The sequence below is a fragment of the Schistocerca nitens genome, chromosome 1 (assembly GCF_023898315.1).
Source record: "Schistocerca nitens isolate TAMUIC-IGC-003100 chromosome 1, iqSchNite1.1, whole genome shotgun sequence".
NCBI classification, from domain to species: domain Eukaryota; kingdom Metazoa; phylum Arthropoda; class Insecta; order Orthoptera; family Acrididae; genus Schistocerca; species Schistocerca nitens.
The window spans coordinates 1057237684-1057244711 of NC_064614.1; positions in this window are offsets into that span (position 1 = coordinate 1057237684).

The window sequence follows — 7028 nt, forward strand, 5'->3', positions numbered from 1 at the left end:
AGTGAAGTCTGCGCGCCGCACAAGGCAGTCGTTGACCGCAAACAATCACTTTCTACGTCACGCGCCTACAGCTGATCGAGCGCTCAGTGCGAATGCACTGACAGACGTAAACAAATACACAGTCTAATTTCTCCGACTAAATTCTGTATAAAGCTATGGTGACTTTATAAATTATGTTATTAACGTTCAGTATTTTTCAGGATACGGTTGTGTAAAATATTTAAGACCTTCAGGTAAATTCTGTGCGTGTCCGACGTTAAGACGACTTGCTATGGAGAAAATTTCAGGAAGAATGTAATTTCGAAGAAAAAAAAGTAATAAACTAAAAAGGGTAACTATTAATTGAGTTTATATTTCAGGTAACATATTTCCACTTAGGTACTTACTTTAGACGTAATTTGCTGCTTGCGATTACGTGATTCATACTTTGTGCTAATTTCATGTTCTATGAATTTACTTGTGAAGCGACGTGCTTGTGTACATTTACTGATTTTGACAATTATTGATTAATGAACAGTGGTGTTACTTATATATATTATGCATCGCTTGGCTGCTATGCCTTTTCACTGCTGTCATATTTTTTTATTATGTGCCTGCTGTGTTTATTTATTTAAATTATAATTGTCACCTGATTAGTTGTGCTGATATGTATGTAGGTTACACTTTGTAATTTATCTGCTTGCGCCTTCATGTTTACTAATTAAGATTACATATGAACATTTATTTGCTTATGCTGAATGATGCTAATGATTTGTTTATTACGTAAGATATATGTTTGCTGCTGTGCGTATGGATTGCATATTTACACATTTCTGTTTTGTTGTCATAACTACTCTTCAATTTAGAATATAGAAATGCTGATATACTGTGTACGAACATAGAGTTTAGGTTACACTGTGGTATTAATTATAGATTGTTCGCTTGGCAGAGCCTCGTTGTAGGAATTGTGCTGCATCCACTTGTTGACATTCAGTTCTCTACTGGTATATTTACTCGCTATTTCATGTTTTGCTTATGCTCAGTGCCTTATATTTTTAAGATAAGAAAATGAACTGCTATAATTCGACGAACGACATGAGTACAAGAAACTTCATAGAAGTCACATGAGCTGAGGTTTTATGGAAGCTGTATAAATTTATGCTAATAGGAAGGAAGCTAACGACATGACATACCAAAACTAGGTTTAGACCATTGACTGTTATTACACTGCATTTTTCGTGAGCAATTGAAATAGGAAGTGACACTTGACACAAAAAATACTCCACATGTTTGCTTCTGCCATGATTCTTGAAGTGGTGTACACACTGTGAAATATTATGATCATTCACACTCCGTAATCGTAATTAATTACTGAGAGTTATTCGAACTAAGTCTGTTAGAGGTCATGTACGCATTTCTTTTATTTAATGATGGACAAGGTAAACAAAATGTATCTTAGAATTTATAATGAGTAGCAGATTTGGATCAGATGGATTACACGAGAGGTTGTGTGTTGACATTGTGTCTTCGGATTGTATGAGATGATGAATTGAGGTTTGCATTAGGATTTTGTCTGCACTTGTTCGAGGAGACTGACTAGAGGAAAGAGTTGTTATGGAAGTGAAATGATATTGGCAATGAGGTTATATATATCGACGTATTGAAGAGGTATTATTGAAGTATTAAGATTAAGTGATGATTATTGGAGTTTTCGTGGACAAGAGGTAAGGTAAATGATATTGATGATAAGGTTTATATGTATCGACGTATTGAAGAGGTATTAGTGAAGTATTGAGATTATGTGATGCTGATGATTATTGGAGTTTTGGTGGATAAGAGGTGAAGTAAGTGAGGAACATATTTTTTTTGGTTGGTCTATATGGAACAAGGAGGATGAAGATGGCAAACTAGAACACTCAAGTAGAAAGAAGATTGTCTACACACACACTTTGTTAAATCGCTAAGCAGTATATACTTTTTTTTTGGAGAGAGGAAGTAATTGCATATCTTGGCTCACTGACAGTTGTTCAGCAACCGTACATTTTGATCTGGCTTGGCAAACATTGGTCTTGACATGATGACTATGACGTTGACTAACTATTATTGACGGTTATACATTGCTGCCACTACTACTTGATACACATGATGAACATAAAATTTTGACAGAATTGCATTTACACAGTTAACACTATTCAACTACACAGTAGCACTAGATGTGGATGAAAGATGAGTGAGTGTGTTTTGTGTGTTTTCCTTTTATAATCCCAGAGAAGTGATCCCAACCTATCTCCTAAATATTATTTTACTTGTTTGTTGTGGCTTGCACTGACACCCATAAATATTATAGGTTTACTGCTATTTGTGTATTGTAATAGTTAATATGACAATTATCTGATATCATTTGTGTGTTTATTATTATTTGTATGATGAACTGTCTAATTAGTGATAGGGAATATTTTGGACTGTTATTTGCACTTTTTCTACATGATTGGTGCCACTAGGACATCTTTAATTTCTGCTGATGAACTGTGTGATTAGTGATAGGGAATAGTATGGACTGTTATTTGCACTTTTTCTACATGATTGGTGCCACTAGGACATGTTTAATTTCTGCTGATGAACAGTGTGATTAGTGATAGTGAATTTTATGGACTGCGGTCAGCACCTGGTCAACATTACTGGGTGCCACTGATGGACTGCTTCTACCAAAATGATGTCACTTGTTGGTGTCGGCACCTGCTCAAGATTGCTGGGTGCCACTGATGGACTGCTTCTACTGAAAAGCTGTCACCTGTTGATATCTGCACCTGTTCAACATTGCTGGTGCCACTAATGGAACTGCTTATACTGAAATGGTGTTACTTGTTGGTGTCTGCACCTGTTCAACATTGCTGGTGCCACTAATGGAACTGCTTATACTGAAATGGTGTTACTTGTTGGTGTCTGCACCTATTCAACATTACTGGGTGCCACTGATGGACTGCTTCTACCGAAATGATGTCACTTGTTGGTGTCGGCACCTGCTCAACATTGCTGGGTGCCACTGATGGACGTCTTCTACTGAAAAGATGTCACCTGTTGATATCTGCACCTGTTCAACATTGCTGGTGCCACTAATGGAACTGCTTATACTGAAATGGTGTTACTTGTTGGTGTCTGCACCTATTCAACATTACTGGGTGCCACTGATGGACTGCTTCTACTGAAAAGATGTTACTTGTGGGTGTCTGCACCTGTTCAACATTGCTGGTGCCACTAATGGAACTGCTTATACTGAAATGGTGTTACTTGTTGGTGTCTGCACCTATTCAACATTACTGGGTGCCACTGATGGACTGTTTCTACTGAAAAAATGTCACTTGTTGGTTTTTGCACCTGTTGACCATTGCTGGGTGCTACTGCTGGAACTGTCAACTGCTTATTCTTGAGCTATGGAAAGCGTTTATGTGAATATTTGTATAAACTGATTTTTTGTGTATTACTGTTTGTAAAAAGTTATGAGGCTCTTACCTGCACATATTCGTCATTGCTGACGCTATTGATTGAACTGTTTAACCACATAATACTTGTGTAAACAGTTATGTAAAGTCACATGTATGAAGGAATTTGTATTGCTTACTGTATTTTATATATTAGGTTATTGAAAGGTCAGTGCAAAGCCAAAATTTTATCTAGTTATATGATATTTACGCATTAATATTATCTTTTATTTTTGTCTGTATTTTTTTGACGAATTTGGTGGTATTTTCACCACCAATGCTGGCAAAAATACCATCAAATTCTAGCCTGTGGAGGAAGGGCATATGAAAGGTGGCTACACTGAGCCACAGCGCCAGAGATCGCGCTAGAGAGTATTGTTCCGCCGCCTCTACTGGCAGTGATTATTGAGAACTCGTAGTGGGCAGTGCTTTGGGAGAACTCGTGGTAGTCAGTGCTGAGATGTCGTAGTGAGGAGTGTTTGTTGAGATGAGCTAGTAGGCAGTGTTTGCTGAGATGTGATACTGAAAAGTTCTTGTTGAGATGTGATAGTAGCGAGTCGGTGTGGAGAGATTGTAATGTCTAGAGTGCTTTTCATCAATATAAATTAAGGTAACAAACTACTTTTCTTTTCTTTCTCATTATTTCAATGTCCTGAATAATGCGTCATTACAGGTTCAGTCAACAAAGCATCTGGCTTGTGTTCTTGTATTAGAGTGTAATTCTGGTTTTCTTCAGTAATTATGGTGCTTCTATTTTCTTTAATTAATTCAGTATAAATGATATTTAAAATTTCTTGTGTTGTTGAAGAAGAACCGTGCCCGATGCGTACGTTGAGTCATACTTCCACACACAGAACAGTTACACTTGTGCTTTGGTTTCGTAGGTTTTATAGTTGCTGGGGACTTAATTAATTAATTGTGTTAATGAAAATTTCCATTTCATTCTTTGTTGTTGTTCTATGCAGTCAGATTGCGTGATAATACTAGTCAGGGCCAACCGTTACGAGACTGCGTAAACGGACAGACAGCTACTAAAGAAAAAAATTAAAAATTATTTTCATTATATTTTAATTAAGCCCCCATGCAAGCTTTGTAAATGGATTTACGAAAATTGGCGATTATAGTTATTTCTTTCGTGTATTTTCCTTTGAGTTGATCATATACAGGGTGAGCATTGACAAAACTAACAAACTGCAAGGACCGATTCCTGACTGGAATGGAAGAAGAAGGTCAGATGAACAAATGTCCAGAAACGCGTCGTTGCCACAGTAGATGGCGCTGATGAATGAAAGTTCCTCTGACCGCTTCCTGTGTGTTCCTTGTGTGTTTCGGGCTGTAAGCAGCAGAATGGTCAGGTTTTCATGTCGGGAACAAACCGATATGGTGTTTGTGAACAGCCAAGCAGATGGAAACGATCGAGAGGCAGCACCTGTTGCTCCAAATCTAGTTTACGCACCGTCTGCCGCCCACCTTCATGCTACGTCTGAAAGTACCTGTGATCACACAAACGCCCAAAACGACAATGCAGTACTGTGTGGCTGGTATCTGTGAAAGCATGTGTAATTGTATAGCCGTGCCGCCTCCCACCGTTTCCCTCTGCTTGGCAGTATATGAACAATCTCGACTTGTTCCCTACATGAAACCGAACCTTTCTGTTGCGTCAACCACACAGCCTGAAACGCAGAAGGAACACACAGCACGTGGTCAGAGGAACTTTCTTCAGTCAGCGCCAATTACTGTGAAAACGATGCGTTTCCGGGCACGCGTTCGTAGGACTTTTTTCCTCTATTATCAGTCAGTCATTTGTCCCTGATAGAATGGGATTGTCAGGATCAGTATATAATGTCCTTGAATATCTGAAACTAGCCTTTACAAGTAGCTTCAGGTACATGAATATGTCACTCACTTCACCAAAAGAAATAACTTCCATAGTAAAATCTTTAGAAACAAAGCATTCTAGTGGCTAGGATCAAATATCAAAAAAGTTAATTAAGGCATATTCTTGTGAGTTTAGTACAATTCTAAGTTACTTGTGTAACCAGTCAATTATAACTGGGACATTTCCTGACTGGCTAAAATATGCAGATGTTAAGCCTCTATTCAAGAAATGGGATAAAGAGATACCATCAAACTACAGACCGATTTCACTTTTGCCAGCAATCTCAAAAATTTTAGAAAAAGTAATGTACAGGCAGCTTCTCAACCATCTGACCACAAATAACATATTATCAAGAACACAGTTTGGATTTCTGAAGGGTTCTGATACCGAGAAGGCTATTTACACCTACAGTGAAAATGTACTCAATTCTTTAAACAACAATTACGAGCAGCGGGTATTTTCTGTCATTTGTCAAAGACATTTGATTATGTGAACCACAACATCCTTTTAAATAAATTAGAATTCTATGGTGTCACGGGCAGTGCTGCAAAATGGTTCGAGTCATACCTCGCTAACAGGAAACAAGGGTGTCATTGCAAGGGACTAGTGAATTAAGTCATCAGTCATCATCAGAATGGGAAGTAATTACATGTGGTGTCCCACAAGGATCCATCTTAGGGCCATGGCTTTTTCTTGTGCAAATTAATGATCTCTCATCAGTTACACTGCCAGAAACAGAGTTCGTTTTGTTTGCAGATGACACAATTATTGCAATAAATAGTATGTCGAGTGCAGTTCTAGAAATATCTGCTAATGATATTTTCATGGATATTAATAAATGGTTTAAAGCCAACTCACTGACATGAAACTTCGAAAAGACTCACTATATGCAATTCAGAACCTGTAAGAGGTTTCCACCCAGCATATGCATAAAGTATGAAGAAGAGCAGATAGAAGAGGTTGACAGTCTTAAATTCTTGGGATTACAACTTGATAATAAATTCAGTTGGGCAGAGTACACCACAGAACTGCAGAAACGCCTTAACAAATCTGTATTTGCAAGTTGAGTGTTAGCAGACATAGGCGACATAAAAATGAAAAAGCTTGCATACTTTGCCTTCTTTCATTCCATAATGTCACATGGTATAATATTTTGGGGTAACTCTACAAGTCAACCAAAAGTTTTCAGAGTCCAAAAGCGTGTAATACGTATTATTTGTGGAGTAAATTCACGGACGTCTTGTAGAAACCTCTTCAAAGAACTGGGTATACTAACTACTGCCTCTCAGTATACTTACTCCTTAATGAAATTTCTCCTAAATAATGTATCTCTTTTTCCAACAAACAGCTCAGTTCATACATACGATACCAGGAACAAAAATTATCTGCACAAGGACTTAAAAGCACTTACTTGATTCCAAAAAGGGGTCCATTACTCAGGAACACTTATCTTCAATAATTTGCCAGCACACATAAAAAATTTAGTTACAAATAAAGATCAGTTCAAAAGGAGTCTAAAAGACTTACTTGTGGCCAACTTCTTCTACTCCATTGACGAATTTTTTAATAGAAACAAATGATGTATTGTATATACTCATACCATTAGTATTGTTATTTCAGCTATAAAAAATATTGACATGTTCCACATCCACGAGGATCTCCTCAGAACGGATCTATTGAACGAAAAATTA